The sequence below is a fragment of the Zalophus californianus genome, chromosome 6, assembly GCF_009762305.2.
Source record: "Zalophus californianus isolate mZalCal1 chromosome 6, mZalCal1.pri.v2, whole genome shotgun sequence".
NCBI lineage: Eukaryota > Metazoa > Chordata > Mammalia > Carnivora > Otariidae > Zalophus > Zalophus californianus.
The window spans coordinates 34,300,577-34,317,315 of NC_045600.1; the positions used below are offsets into that span (position 1 = coordinate 34,300,577).

A 16,739-nucleotide genomic window follows, 5' to 3' on the forward strand; every position below is an offset into this window, starting at 1 on the left:
CACACAGCTTGTTAATGACGCTGTCAGAAGGTGGGGTTCCTTCCAGGTATTTCTAGAGAAATTTGGGTCATTTATAACACACAGACATTTATTCACTCATAGCTAAGCTCTCATATTTTTTCTCTGTGGGGGTATTATTAATAAGCAAAACTTTCAAAGTTTTTTCTAGTTGCTCACTATAAGGAAAGAAGTGCTAGAGTCTAGGGGAGATTCCAAGAAGTATAAGACCATCCCCTGCCCTTAAGAGAATCCCTGTGATTTAATTTTTATCAGCAGGTAATAACAATGGTGATGGCAATTGTAATACTCATCCATGAGCTGTTGTCTTACAGTTGACAAAGTATTTTTACCTTTATTAATTTACTTTTCCTGTGGCCCTTTCCCTGGAGTGGAAACTCAGCAGTTTTGCTCCATACTGATTTGTCATCAGTAAACAGAGAAGCTAGCTCTGCTGTTACTGATCCAATCAAAGTTTCCAGGACTGTCACCTGTGAATGACTGAAACCTCAAATTATGCGAAAAAAATTCTCTTTCTCTGCCCATCCATTTATCTATCTTTCTATATATCTTCAGACATAGGAAGTTGGAAAAAGTAAAGGCTAAAGCAGCTTCTGTGGATATCAATTCTCTCAAGGTCTACTTGCATGAACTTCTCCTGGAATCATAATTCTAACTTTGGAAATACATGCTCAGCCCCAGAACCTCAAAAATCTGGGATAGAAGACTTTTGCTTGATACATACTTGATAGTGTCAGATAATGATTTTTTGAAAAGTTGTTGTGGTTTCACTGAAACTGTAATGGTTAATGATAATGGTTAAGATTTATTGAGTTCCTACTATGTGTTGGAAACTTTGCTAAGCACTGTGGATCCAAGAGGTATAGGGTAAGCTCCATGCCCTCAAGCAGTTTGTACTCAAGTCGGGAAGACCCACTTAGGTTAAGTGGTGGCTGCTTGGTAGGGAGGAAAAGCTCAGTGGATGGAGAAATTGCTCTGGTCTGGTACAGTCAGAGAAGATGTAGAGAGGAGCTTAGGGTAATGAAAGATGAGGGATACTACTTAGATAAGTAGAGATGCATGGGAAAAATGCTCCAGGCAGGGGTAGCAGAGGGAGCTAGTATTTTGAGCTGGGGATGCATGAATCATATTTAGAAGACAATGAACAGAATATGACTGGAGTGGAGTGTTGATGTAAGAGAGGGCAGAAACCTAAGCCTGGGGGGCGGCGCCTGGGTGGCTCAGATGGTTAAGCGTCTGCCTTCAGCTCAGGTCATGATCCTGGGGTCCTGGGATGGAGCCCCACATTGGGCTCCTGGCTTGGCGAGGAGCCTGCTTTTCCCTCTCCCTTTCCTTCTGCCTCTTCCCCTGATCGTGCTCTCTCTCTCTCTGTATCTCTGTGTCTCAAATGAATAAATAAAATCTTAAAAAAAAATAAAAGAAAGAAACATAAGCCTAGGAATCCAGGTAAAACTTAAATGCCAAACCAAGAGATTAGATCCCTGGTGACGGCCACCGTATACAGTATGGTAATTACATATGGTAAATACAATAGGAATGATGACTGGTGCCTCTAATATCTGCTTGGTCCTGCAGTTGATGTTTCATGTGCCATCTACCTAATCACTCTTTAAATCAGTAAGTAAGTATTCATTGCCCACTATACTCTTCAAAGCAATCCAGTAAGGGACTTCTTTTACTTACATTTTAAAGACCAAAAAACTGAGACTCAGTAGGACTAAGTAACTTCTCAATAGAGCTAAGTAACCTCAATAGGGCAAAGTCACACAGCTAATTAACAGCAGAACCAGATTTGGCCCCACGTCTGTCTGACAAAGCCTGCATTTTTTTTGTGCAATGCTACCCTGCAGGTTTCTGAGTCTTTTTAGAGGCCCAAATAATGGAAGTTGTTTGGGGAGGTGAGGAGGTCAGAGCAGTAGAGTCTGGAGGTAGGGCAACTATTATAAGAGGCCAACAGTGAATTAGTTATTGCCACGTGAGGAGAAAAATGAGAAAGGGGTTTGTGGTAAAAGTGGAGGCAAGTGGAAAGGAAAAGATGAATTCATAAGACACGATGATGGGATAAGAATGTCCCGGACTTTGTGTGTAAGCAGAGGTAGAGAGAAAGGGAGGACTCCAGTGTTTCCAGAGATTCAAACTTGGGCCTTGAATGTGGGTGAGATGGGCTTATGATAATCAAGACTCCATGATTTCTTAAACACACTAGAGTATGTGGATCTAACAAGCAGGTCCTTTAAAGTAGCTACCTAGGGAGATTTTTGTGTTGTTCTGGCAATACCGCCATTACTAAAGGTATTGGAAACTCGTCCTTCAGGACTCCTTTCAACCAGACAGGAAAGGTCCCCTAACTTTACTCAAGGATGTCATTTCCAGGGGCGCCTGGGTGGCTCAGTTGGTTAAGCGGCTGACTCTGGATTTTGGCTCAGGTCATGATTTCAAGGTTGTGAGATGGAGCCCTGTGTCAGGCTTTGTGTTCAGCGGGGAGTCTGCTGGAGATTTTCTCTCTTTCTCTCCCTCTGCCTCTTCCCCTGCTCCCACACATGTATGCGCTCTCTCTCTCGCAGAGAAATAAATAAATCTTAAAAAAAAAAAAAGAATGTCATTTCTTTGTCTGACCACCCATCTGATTTTCTAAACTTGGCTCCAAGTAAATCAATTACTCATTTAAAAATAATAACTGTAAGGGATTATATTAGTCAAGGTTCTCCAGAGAAACAGAACCAACAGGATACATACATCCTAGGGATACATCCTGGGAAAGCCAGTAGCATGACTCAGCTTCAGTCTGAAAGCCTGAGAACCAGTGGAGCTGATGGTATATATCTCAGTCTGAGGGTAGAAGACAGCAGACAGGCAGAAAGGGATGAACGGAACTCTCCCTTCACCAGCCTTTTGTTCTATTCAGTCCCTCAAGGGATTGAATGATGCCTACCCACAGTGGGGAGGGCAATCTGCTTTACTGAGCCCAAATCAAATGCTGATCTCATCTGGAACACCTCACAGACACACCCAGAAATAAAGTTTAGCCAAGTATCTGGGCACCCCTTGACCCAGTGAAATTGACAGGTAAAATTAACCATCACAGGGATGTGTCACTCTTGAGGGTATTATCAGGCTCTTCTTATACCTGGCGAGACGACTTGGGCAACCCACATACCAGGCAGCCCTGGGTTTGAACCCTGATACAACCAGTTCCTCGGCCAAGTTAGTTAACCCCAATGCACTTAGGTCCTTCAGCTATGAAATGGATATTACAATTCCTTCCCTAGAGTGTCGTAGTTTTAATTAGGATGCTTTCAGCAGCAAAATAACAGAAAAGTCAGCTCAAATGTGCTTAAACAATGTGGGAATTTATTTGCTCACATAGGGAAAAGTCCAGAGGTAAAGAAGGCTCCAGGAAGAATGTAATTGCAGCCAAGTTTCAGTTTTCTTCAATTCTCTTGTCTTTGTCCTCTTCTGATTGTCAGCCTTGTTGTCAGGCTGGCTCCTTTTGAAATGACAAGAGGGTCATCCACAGTGACTGGGGCAGCATGCTTTCTCCCTCACATCCAGTGCAGGAGAGAGAAAAAGCTCTTCCCCAGCAGTTGAATACATGCACTTCTATTCCATCTGTCTGGACTCCCTTAGGACACATGCCTACCCATGGACCGATAGCCAGCAGCCAAATGACATGCACAGGTTGGTGTAGCATGAGGTGGACTGAGTATTGAAAAGGATCAAGTAGGAAACCCATGGGCATTTCTGGCTCATGTCTAGCACTCAATACAAGTTAGTTATTTTTCCTAATAATGAAGAGAATATTCTTTGGGCCAATTACACCTGCACACCTGACTGTGTGTGGAATGTCCTTTCTCTTTAATGTTTCTCTTCCCTCCCTACTTCAGTTGAGGGCACAATTTCACTTCCCATCAGTGTGGATTACAGTGCAGACTGGGATGGTAGCCCTGGGCTTGTGTGGTGTATGAAAGCAGCTCCACTTTTAAGTACAGAAATTAGGACATATGACCAGGAAAGGAAGGCTGAGTGGGGGCTGGGAAAGAGGAGGAATTGGGAATCAGAGGCAGAGACATCAAAGCATTACTGACTTGACTTTTGCTCTATTTTGCTTCTGGTGTGGTCTCTGCCTTCACAAAGCCTCACTGAGGGAAGGGATGAGGGTAGGGTGGCTCTTACGAGCGATTAGAGGGAAGTTTTAAGCAACGCAACCATCCAGGCATACTTAGAACCCCATTTCATCTTTATGTATTTGGCAACTAGCTGGGGAAGACCAGAACTGAGGCTTTCACACCTATTTAGCACCTGGTTAAATATCACTTGGCACCTGCCAAACGGGTCTCTACCATTTAGGGGGAATTTGCACTGATTACTGTACTAATTAAGCAAAAGTCATTGCTACTCACAATCATTAGGCTAAATCGGTTTCTGGGGAAAAGTCTTGATAAGCAGCTGCCCAACTGAAATGGATTTGAAGGCACCCCACGCACGCAGACTCACTCACTGGCAGCTTCTCACATGCTGTCAGCCAGCACAAGCTGGATTCTTATGTCCAGGTTCTTGATAGTGACTGAACTCAGGGGTAGTTGGCAGTCCCCAAGTTAGGTGACATGAGTTGTAGAGTTTTAAAAGGTGAGATACTCAAACTTAATTGAGGTAAATTAAGTACCAAGCTTAGTACCAAGTTTAAGGGGCAATGAATAGACATTTCACACATGCCTGGGCCTATAATTCTCTTTACTTTTATTTCCTTTGCATGAATGCTTTTGGGGTAGGCAATTGCCTGCCCCAGTGAATTTCTACATTGCCATATAGGTTACTCAGAGAATTTTATAGACTCATTTTGTGACTGCAGTGTAGTAGATTGTCTGAACTATGATTCTTAGGATTTATGTGAACTTGGCATCTGTTGGACAATTTATTTGAGAGGAGGTGTGTGTGTGTATGTGTGTATGGTGGGAAGGTCATACAGCAATAACCTTGGTATCCAATACATTGGGAATGCTTGTGAGCATTCTGAGGACCTTTCCTGTGGGCAATGGATTCTCATAAGAGACCAGGAACTTTTCAATAACAACATCAGATATGATGCCTGCAGACAAGCAATTTTGAATCAAGGCACGAACTGCATCTGAAGACTTGCCCTTCTATCTTTTTTAATAACACAGCTACTGCTTTTTATAGAATGTTGTTTTGGAAGTCAGGAGAATGTTGAACTAGGTGGGTATTACAAAAAATATGATGTAGGTAATATGGGGAAGAATCTGACCCATATATATTTGGGGACAAAATTTACTACCTTGGGGTAGGCTTGAGATGTTGTATTGGCTATTTCTGAGATGCTAACGTGTGTCATGAGGCCAGTACATTTTCTTAATATGGCACAGGCCAGAAACATTTCTGTCTTCACCAGATTTTCCTGGGACCCTAAGAGAGGTTGTTTCTTTGGGGGAGGAGGCAGATAGCTCCACATCATTAAAAATTGTGATGGTGTTTTGGGGCAACTGCATCTCACTTTCTGGAAGGTCAGGGGAAAGAAATTCAATTTGAAGCCAATGGATAATTTCAAACATGGGTGCAATCCCATATAGCAAATACCACTGCAATGAAACTTTCTTCATCCCAGTGATTCCCAATGGCCTATTTGTATCAGTGAGCAGTCTTCAATGAGGGGAAAATTTGTCCTAAAGAAAACTGTGGACTATCTCTTGGAGTTTGTTCTAATGGGAAACTATTGCCAAACGTCTTGTGAGAGTGGGGCCTGGGAGGAGAGAGGGAGCTGTGGCTTGGAGAGGGAAGCTCTCAGAGGAAAATGAGAATTTAATGGGGAGGGGAAACCAGATAGAGGGATGACCATGAGTATGTGAGCCCTTCCAGAAACACATAGAAATCTTGCAGCTTAATGGAATGAGGGAGTGCAAGTCAATTCATTTTATTTTTCAAACTGAAGGGCGGGGTGACCTGGATAATTTGGGACACACAGGGAGCAGACATGTGGGTGATATTGAAGTTCTATTCTGCTAGGGACTCCCATCCTTTAGTGCAGTAGTTGGTACCTGCCAGGCATATATTAAATAATTACTATGCATGTAAAAATGAGAATGGACACAAAGGTGCTACACAGAAGTTACATATTATAGCTATTTGTAAGATTTTAATGACTTACTGAGTCCCTTTCCAGGGAGGAGGTGGGATGGGACACAGATGGGAGCTAATGCTGAGAACAGGGAAGGAGCACAGAGATGGGCCAGGAGGAAAGCTGAAGACTTCGCTCCCCAGGGGTAGCTGAAAGGGACCCTGCCTCCCCTTGATTTTGAAAGAGAAGATCATGTTCATCTTTTGAGTGACCCTTTGTTGGGAGACTGGGACTGCCTGAAGCCTGTGTCCAGTCAAAGGAATGGTGCATCTCTGCAGTCTTATTTTCTCTCTGTTTTGAGAGACAAATATGGCTGGCCCAGCAGCTCATTCTCTTCCCTTCCTGGCAGCTTGGCAGGTGCTGGCTCAGCAGGCATGAATAAGCCTAATAGCTGGACAGGCCACTGGGCTTCAAGGCCCCATCCCTTACAAGGCTACCAGGGAGCTTTGTGCTGCAGTCACAAAGCTGCTCCCTGTGTGTCTAAATATGTAGATTGTTCTAGGCATGGGCCCCTTTGATGGGAATGCCGTGTGGAGCATGTGGACCATCCCAACTTGGCACGAGCTGTGCAATGGTGAGAAGTCCAGGGGTTACATGTGTCCAGCTGCTTTTTTGCTTATAAACATTCCCCCTATAAATCCTATTTTATATCTGTATTGCATGATCCCTTTGCTCCTTGGGGATCTGGGGTTCCCAAAATTAGGGTCAGGCTTTCCAGGTATCTAGAATGGCAGAAGGACTATCCCCTTGCTATGAGGGATTAACGATGAAGAGAGAGACCTGGTCTGCCAGCAGGAGAAAGAGTAGGAAGGAGAGAGGCAAGAGAGATTGACTAATCCTTTTTGATGCCGAAGAGAAGCCATTTCTAGCCTTCTCTTTTGAAAGGATGTTACTGATTGATGCTTTTCTCCCTACTTCCAGAAGCTTCTGAGAGCTGCTTGGGTTGCTTGGGGCTGGCAAGGGTTTTTGTTCATTGTCAGGGGAAGTAGAGATGGGGTTGCTGAGGGAAGGAAGGTTCTCTCCGGCTCCTCAGTGAGGACAAAATGAGAAATGTCTCTCAAAATGAGAAATGAGAAATGTCCCTCAAAATGAGAAATCATGGACCAGCAGGATGGTTTGTCAATCATGACAGGAAGACATCCAGCAGAGTTGTGGGCACAGAGGCTGGAGAGGGCACAGCTCATGTCTGGAGGGATCATCCATCCTTCAGTGGCCCCCAATTTCTCTTCCTTCCAGAAAGTGCCCTGAAGGGCCCACCTGAGGCCTCCAGGCAGATGCCCTCCCTGTCTTCTGCTGGGTGAAGTGCCTGAGTCTGGGCAGGAGATGCTGCCTTGTCCTCCTGGAGGGCTGGCTAAAGTAACTACGGAAAGGACTGGTTTCTTTTACTGTGGAAAGGCAGGCTTCCTGCAGATGGAAGGTGGCAGCCCTTGATCCAAGAGTATCGATTTGCTGCACTAGGCTGCTCAAGTTGTAGAAAAACTCTGCACAGTTGGCTAGCTAAGGAAGCAGAGAGGAGGCTCATCCAGGCTGACTCAGTTTGGGATTGGGTCAGATATGAGTGGGGCGGGGGGGTCAGACAGCTGTGGCTTTCATTCACCCTCAGGGACTGGCTGTGTGGACTTGGTCAGGTACTTAATCTCTTGTTATTCACTGTCACATTCAAAAAACTTCTTTTGAGCTCGTACTATACATGCCAGACACTGTGCTTGGCCCTGAGGGATACGGGGTGAGCACAGTGGTTCACTCCAGCTGTAAATTCCAACCAACACTAGTATCGCTGTTGGGGGTTGCTGCCCACTGCATGCCAGCCTCCATTCCTGGCAGATCTCTGTGTCTTCACACACCTGTGACGCACGTTTGGCTCCATTTCCGGATATGTGAAAACTGCCAAATGTACAGATGGGAGGGAGGCTGCTGGCTTTCCCCTCTAGCAGTGTAATTGGGAAAGAAACTTGGACCCAAGGTAGCCCATCATGTTCTATGAAAAACGCTATTTTGTCTTTCCTCAAAAGGAATCTGGAAGCAGCCAGAAGCTCTGCCCAGGTGAACAGAGAGGCAGCTGTCACCTGGGAGAGGCCCTAGCATAAATTACACGGACATCAGGAAAGGAGGGTGGGTTCACCTAGACCATCAAGACACGCTCAGCTTTAATCCATTGACAACCTGCCAGGGAAATGGGCTGTGTTTCCTTTTCCTTTGCCTACAAATCAGACACCTCAGAGCTGGAAACCCTAGCCCCTGCTGCTACCTCCTTCACACAGAAATAAAGGACAGCTCTGGACACCCGAACAAATTTAGATCCCCCTCCGTTTGTGCCAGGCTTTCCAGGGCTACCATTGCTGGGCTGCTCAGCGCTCTCACTGCCTTCCGTCCTGGGCTGCCCGATGCCGTGATTGTAGGTGCTGGGTGCTGAGCATATTTCCAGATCATAGTTCCTCCCAGTGAAATATGGCAGATGAACCCAGGCAGTCAGCTCTTCTTCCTCCTAAAACCTTGAGAAAATGACTGCCAGAGAATAACATGTTATGAAGGGTAGGATAGAGGAAATGTGGGAAACTATGAAAGATGTCAGCACATTCTTGGAGGATGGAGAGCAGGTGAAAGAATGGTGACTGACACCACCCCCCCCCCCCCCCCCCCCCCGCCAAGAGGGTAAAGCTACAGCTTCAGTGCCCACAGAGAAGCACTGAGGAGAGCAAGCCCATGGCTCCAGCCAGGCTGCAGGGACCCTGACACATGGGCTGAGCCAGGGGATTGATTGAAAATCTGTCCAGGTTGTGTTAGAGCCCCAGGTCCCTCCTCACTTCCTGCAGAGAGGTGATATAACCAAACCCTTCCCCTCCAACACTCCCAATTTCTCCCTGTAGAAACTGAGGCTGGAGAGGCTCAGGCCTCAAGAACATCATGCATCACAGGTAGTGGAAGTAACACACAGGTTGAATATGAAGGTCAATGACATGTCTACATTCCGAATGAGAGGGCCCTGGAGCCACCCACCCCTGCCCCGCCCTTCACATGCTGACCGCCAGCCCCTACTCCCCACCCCCCACCCCCACTGTGGGAGAGGCTACTTCTTCTGGGGTGAGGAGGGGTGGGGAACTGAGCAGGACATGCTTACAGTTCCTGATGTTTGAGGATCCCTTTAAACCTTAGAAATTCATAAGCCTGGCCCACACATCCCAAATTTCTCATCACTACTAATTGTATTTGTTGCTTTGAATGAATGAATGAATGAATGAATGAATGAATGATTTTTTTAAATTACTAAGAAGTGAACTTGCCCGAACTCAAAATGCAGACTCTGTCTTCCCCCGTGGTGGGCAGCAGCTGAATTCTCAGTTCTGTGTTTTAGCCTTAGTTGAGCTGCTTAGACTCTGCCTGCACATTGGGGTTCAGGAGGTGGCCAGAGATGGGGTGGGAGTTTATACATGAAGTTTGGGGCTTCCTGTGTCTGAATCTCTCTTTTCCAGATTGCCCCTTACTTTGTTGCTGCCTAGGACTCTGATTCTTTAAGCCGGAGAGCCTGGGGGTTTCTATTAGAATTGTCACCCTCTGCTTGATACAGAATGGGACTTAGGCTAGAAGCTGTAACAGAATGAGAAATGACCTAGTGCTTGTCACCTCTTCTCCAATATCTGGCTACTTTTGGTCACTCTTCAGTGCCTTCAGATAATTGTTTTTTTTACATTTTTTATAAAGTTTTATTTATTTATTAGAAAGCGAGTGAGCAGGGGGAGGGGCAGAGGGAGGGCGAGCAAAGCAGACTCCCCACTGAGCATGGAACCTGAAGTGGGGCTCGATCTCACAACCCTGAGATCATGATCTAAGCCAAAATCAAGAGTTAGATGCTTAACCAACTGAGCCACCCAGGGGCTCCAGTTTTTCACATTTTGTTCAGGGTTTATGGTGAATATAACTTCCCTTCCTGGTCTGATAAGCTCAGAGGAACTACATTTTGGTAGTTCCTACTTTTTGGTGACTTTTATTCTCCCATCACTTTTTTCCACCTCACTTTTAAATATGAATGAACAGATAAGCATCAGCATAAGTGTGAGGAGAGCATCCAACGATAAAAGACAGAGAAATGAAATGACTGCTCCCTCCCACAAATGGGGGAAAGGCTGGGGAGGGGGTTGCTCAGAGGAAACAGAGATATTGCCCAGAGCAGAACAAAATAAAAAAAAAATAAACTCTTCTTTCTTAGAAAGACAAAGATATTTCACCTACAAAACAAAAGCAGGCTACTGTTTTTTTAAAAAAAGGAATGAAAGAAAAACAATCAGAACCATAACAACAAAAGAATCAGAGAACAAGAAAGGTCTTAGGAATTAAAAACAGAGTTACAGAAATACTCAATAGTGGGAGAAGTCGCCCGTAAAGTAAAACAAAAAGACAAGTGTGGACAATAAGAAAGAAAAAATAAGAATATTAGGGCATTAATCTAAAAAGGCCAATGCCGGATTAATAGAAGATCTAGAAAGGGAGAATGGAGAAGATGGAGGGGAGGGTATTATTAAAGAAATAACACAAAAAACGCCCCTGAACTTAAGGCCATGAGTATCTATAGTCTAGAGCAGGGGTTGGCAAACAATGGTCCATGGATCAAATTTGGCCTGCTGCCATGTTTTGTAAATAAAGTTTTATTGGAACACAGCTGTGCTTCTTTGTTTCCATGTTGTTCATGGCTGCTTTGGTACAATGATAGAGTTAAGAAGATGTAGAGATCATATGGCCCACAAAGCCTAAAATACTTAATATTTTGTTCTTTGTAGAAAAAGTTAGCTGATTTGTGGTCTGGAATCAAAAGATCCTTGGATTGACCAACACAATGAATGTAAAAGACCCAGGCCAAGGACATTACTGTGTGTTCGTAGAACACTAGAGAGAAAGAAAAAATCCCAAGAGATTCCAGGGAGAAATGAAGTCATATACAAAGGATCAGAAATCAGAACTGGACTGAACTTCTCAAAAGCAGCCATGAAGATTACAAGAAAGTGGAGTGATGCCTTTAAAATACTATGGGAGAAACAACTTTCAACCTAGAATTTAATCTGGTGTAAGGATAGGATTAAGGTGTTTTCAGACAGCTATGATTCAAAAGTGGTAGTTTTGTCTTCTGTGGGGGGAGTGTTTTGGTACAGAAAGAGAATAAGCCGAGAAAGAGGAAGTGATGGAGTCCTCTGTCCAGGACAGTGGTGGCAGATACCGGGGTGGCAGGCGTGTCCTAGGCCCAGGCAGGAGCAGGGCAGTGGGAGGGAGGGTCTCCGGGAAAGTACATGGATCTGATAGCTTGTCTCTGTAGAGGAGGCAAGCTTCCTCCTGTCTCCTTAGGTTCTGGGGCTAGCAGAAGACAGAGTAATGGGAGAAAAACATACAAATTTATTTAATATTTTTATGTGCACATGGCAGATTTCAAAAGGTAAATGAAGACCCAAAGAAGCCATTAGGACCCAAAGCTTTATCTACCTTTTTACATAAAGAGTGATAAATTATGGGGATGTGATGAGACAAGGGGGCTTGGGCTCAGGGCAGTGAATTATGGGACACAGACTAGGAAATATGTGGGGGAAATCATGGCTCACTTTAGTAGGTTTGTGTGTGTAGGTCCATTCTGGCATCGATTCCCAGACTCCCATGATGGGATTGTTCCTCTCTTCCTGGTACAGGATGGGTACCTTTGTTTTGGGGAATTTTATGATCTGCTTTTGGGTAGATACAGGGAGCTGGGAGAGCCGTTCCTGCATCTGCTGTTTCTCAAGTGTCTTTGGTTCAAAATAATCAATATGCCAAAGCAATATATATCGGGGTGGCATGTTCCAAACCCCTTCATCTGTGTTGGACCAAGTGGATGAGAGCATTGAGAGGTTTCATAGGCTGTTGAGTGTTTGGTAACACTTTGTGCTGGTTATATAGTAAACCAAGCAAATCACAGAAAGTACAATTATTTCAAGAAAAACAAAAAAACTATGAGAAAAATGTAATTACAGTATTGACTCAACAGTGAATAATATTTACATAATCTGCCAGGTGGCCACCCCTCCTGTTGGGTGCCCAAGGAACACCTCTTTCTCCTGTCCCTCCAGTCCGGGGTTGGGGGGGGGCTGGGGAGTGGGGGTGGGGGTGGGGGGGTGATGGAATTATTGATCTCTACTCTTTCAGCAATTCTAACACTTTCTAATTAATATCCTATATTAAATTTCCCTCCATTGGATTATCTGGCATTGGTTTATGGAGTCTGACTGGAATGGAAGTCAGTTAATAATGTCTGCAATTAATAAATCAAGAAATAGCTGGGTAAACATCATGTTATAGAATATGGAAGTAAATACCAGAAAAAAATGAAATAGAAAGAATTGAAAGTGCCTTTCAACCTGGTTTTGGGGCGGGATAAGAGTGTGCTAGGGGGGATTAAAAAAAGGGGAGGGGAATGATCATTTTAAGAAACTGGCGAATAGCCTTTTTGATTCTGAAAGTCAATATTTTGGTGTAGTTTGAAAGAGATTATGACAAAAGGGGTCTAGCTGCTTTGTCTAGGCAGAATTATTGAGCACTGCCACCCACCTCTGCCACCCCAATCTGTCAGTGTGTGAGCCAACACTGGGAGTCTTCCCAGGGAGAGCAGAGATGGGAGAACCAGCCCAAGCACCTGATGGGATGTCAGAGCTTGGAGAAGGGCTGGTCTACAATGGGTCTTCTGTGGCAGGAATAGTCCAGAGGCTGGTGGAGCAGTGATGTCTACCTGACTTCCTGAACAATGCTATCATCTTCATCTGCTGTTGAGAATAAGTGGGCTTCATACAATAGCCTGCACTGGTAATGTTAAGGGGACTAGAAGAGAAAGGGGCCAGTGTGCCTGTGTCCACACGTGGTGAACAAGACTCAGGAGAGGGTTTGAGCCCGAGTTGACTGGAGCTCACAGGGCAGGAGTGACAGCACTGAGGGAACAGAAACCCCTGTCTCCCTGGAGCGCTCAGGAGTCCTGGGAGGGAGCTGGGCCTCCTGCTGTTTGACCTTTAATGGATTTAACAAGTATGTACTGAAGTCTTTCTATGTGCCTGGCCCTGCCTGGACACTGGAGACACAGGGTAAATAAGGCAAAGTCTCTACCCTCATTTTATTTCTCTCTAATCAGTTCCAATGCCTTTTGTCTTACGAGCCTCTCTTTTAAAAGGTCGTCTTTCATCTGATTAACCTCACTGGCTAAGTCCAGGCTGCAAGCCCCGGAAGGTCAAGTCACATAAGCCAGGTACACTTCTGCTGGCCTCATCAGTGATGACCACCTACCGCTGCTACAAGCCAGCCATCCTGTCAAGCTCCCTGTGGACCTGGTTTCAGGTGACAGCAACCCAGGTCTGTTTGACTCCAAAGACCCGTCCTGGACCATTTACAATCACTCAAATACTAGCAGCGTAAATGTGTAATTTACTTCCCAAAGAAAATACTTCAGACCCAGCCAGTAGAATCCACATCTTTGGGGAAGGACAGTTTTTAAGCATTCTTTTTCCCAGGGGAGTTTTTTGATTGTCCTTGAGATCAAGTATGCCTAGGCTTAAACTGTATCATTGTTAGAATAGGATCTTTCCAATGTTAAGATATTCCGTTTCAAACTCTGGTCCCTTGTTTACCCAAGTCTCTAGAATGTGCTTTCTGGGCTGCCACCAACTTTTAACATGTTAATACACAAGAGAGTACATCTTTAAACGCAGGCAGTGGAATTCAATTTCCCACAGAGCCTCCTGAAGGTCAGATGAAACATGACATGGTCTAATAGTCTCATGCAAAATGTCCCCATGCTTATTAGGATGTAACTTAGAGCATCTTCAGGGACTGTTGCAGAGAAATCCCTGGGAGAAAGAAAAATGTTAATTTCTTATTCCAATTACCAATATGCTCTTTATTCAAATGAAATGCCCCTGGTGTGCTGGATGCTTTATGAGATCCGTCACGAAGACATGCCCCAGTCCTCACGGCATTTCCATCAAGCAAAGATGTGACACATTCTGGGGCTATAGAGGACCAGACACATAATCCAGAGAAGGAGAAGGACACTTCCACATTTTTCCCCATGCCGGAGACCGGAGAGACTGAGCCCTGATTAACTTTCCTCCTCCGTTGTGGACTCTTTGGCTGTGGGTAGAGGAAGAGGGTGGATGGACCAGGAGTCATGGTTCTTCTCATAGTGTGCACACGCTCACCTGCAAATCAGACCTTCCACTGTCAGCACCTACAAGATAAGTAAAAACCACACAGACTCTTCCAGACTTTCTGATAGCCAGCTTCCTCTCCTGCCAAATATCTCAGGAATTTGCAAGGAAAGCCAACTCTTTTTGAGCAATGCCCCTGCTCATTCTCTGCCGTGGGGGGAGATGAATAGGACAATGGCCGTGTGTGGGTGAGTCCAGGTGGCACCCATTTGATTAGAGCCTGCTAGAATGAGTGATTTCTCCTGCTCTCCAGGCACATAGAAAGAATTCAGTACTTGCTTGTTAAATCCTGCTCTGCTTTTCTATGGTTGGGGGTGGGGGTGGGGCTTCAGCTCTTGTCCAGGTACCCGTTTACTTCGATGTGGTCATGCTAAGTATATGCATCAATTAAGATTGCTTTAGTAAGACTGCAAGTCATAGAAAATTCTTATTAAAGGATATATCTTTTTTAAAAAGGTAAAAGTATGACCTTCATATAAATACAGACTAAACACATGCCAGTGATTTTATTTAACCCATTAATTGAAGAGGACACTAGTAAGATATTACAACCAATTCAAAGGAAATTCTGAAGAGCAGAGACATATACAGGCAATCAGGAATACTAAAATGAATTTGCTTAGTAGAGCAAAACTGTGGGAGATCAGTCACACCTCTACCAGACAAGATTCATTTGCATGTTTATGGACAAAAAATCATTTGCGTTGCTGGCAGTTCCATGTAATTTACAGAGCTGTAAAATAGCTCAACAACACTGAAATGTTCAGAGACCCCATAGAATCAGATAACCTGGAAGGGAGCACTAGACAATGCCTAATTTTCCTTTGAAGATAATTGGTCCATTTCAAAGTCTTTCAGTTTTTTTTTTTTTTTTTTTCCTTTACCCTATGATGACTTAAACCAGTAAGGCATTTATTTTTCTCAGGTACTAAGAAACGTGTAGATAAGCAGTCCTAAGCTGGTGCAGTGGTTTATAGAGGCATTAGACCCAGGCTTCTGCCTCCTGCCTTCTACCCTTAGTTTCATCTCGGTGGGTTCCAGATGGCACCTGTGCCTCCAAGCAGTTCTCTCTGAATTTCAGGTAGGAAGAAGTGGGGAGAGCCCTGATTCTTACCCTTTCGAGATTTCCTCTTCATACTTGGGAAGGGAAAACCACCTCAGGGATGATATGGGAAGGTGTGTATTCTGGCATTTGCACTCTGTAGCCCAGGAGAGCAAGGGGGAGGAGGCACCCAGTGGACTGGGGCCAACCAGTCTATATCTGCCATACTCTACTTTATCCCTTATTAAGAATTTCATGTGGGGATCCTAACAAGAGTTTCTTCACTTAGTACTGTAGATAAACTTTAAGATTTTAAAGATGTTTAGGTTAGGTATATGCAGCTAATTACAAGTGTAATAGCAAAGCTACAAAATGTTGAGCTTAAATATAAAAACCCAATCTGCTACTGGGAGGATTATGAACCAAAGCTCCAAGTTCAGAAAATTCCCCCGGCTTGCAGAGTTGTTCGGAAAGAAAAATCCAAGAAGTTGAGTTCATACATGGAAGGAATTTTTTCCCTTCTTCTTCTTTTTTTTTTTTTTTTTTTTTAGGAGTGAAATTGAATCTAAAAATCTGACAGCTAGAGGCATTTGTGATGTAGGTAGAATTTGTAGCAATGGAATATTTGAAATGTTGTGTTTGATCCAGGAGGGTTATGCTTTTGTGTGCTTTTTCTCTTAGATTTTCTATTCTTTTTGATAGGGAAAAAGGCCCAGATGTGTGAGCCATACATTCCTAGGTAATGCTCTGGAAAGCCTTACCTGTCATCTGGAGTACTTTGCCTTCCACTTTGGAAACGTAGCAACTCAATCCCATTGATGTGTGTCACTGCAGTCTTCTACATCCAAATTTCTATTCTGTAATCCTTGTTGCTGCTTCCTGTGAGTGGGTCAGGGGTGCTCCTAATTGGCTCTTCTTTGGGAACAGGCTTCAGTAGCATCAGCCTAGTGTCTCCCCAAAATGTCTCAAATGACATTGGACATTTGGGTGGGATTTTAACTATGATTTACCGAGTGTTATTATTTAGATACCTAGAACCAAACCTACATGTCTTGCACCATCCATCCCTCCTCACTTGGGGAAGTGGTAAAAACTGTCAAGCCATGAAAGTCTAGATGAGCAACTCCTTTCTGTCCTGAAGGCTGTACCATCATCTCTGGCTAATGTGACCCAGAGGAAGAGAAGAATTCTTTTTCTCTGTATCTGTCTTAGTCCATTCAGGCTGCTGTAACAGAGTACCATAGACTAGGTGGCTTATGAACAACAGAAAACTGTTTCTCACAGTTCTGAAGGCTGGGAAGTTTAAGATCAAGGCAATAGCAGATTCAGTGTCTGGTCATGGCTG

The 16,739-nt window shown here is 44.3% G+C and overlaps 1 long non-coding RNA gene across 1 annotated transcript in view; it reads left to right on the forward strand.

Annotated features, from left to right (window-relative positions):
• LOC113910200 overlaps positions 1-13,434 on the forward strand; it is a 37,549-nt gene extending 24,115 nt beyond the window's left edge. Inside the window, exon 4 of the long non-coding RNA XR_003515962.1 lies at positions 13,320-13,434. This is a non-coding gene — a long non-coding RNA (uncharacterized LOC113910200). The remainder of the gene's footprint in view (positions 1-13,319) is intronic.
• The last annotated feature ends 3,305 nt before the right edge of the window (positions 13,435-16,739 follow it).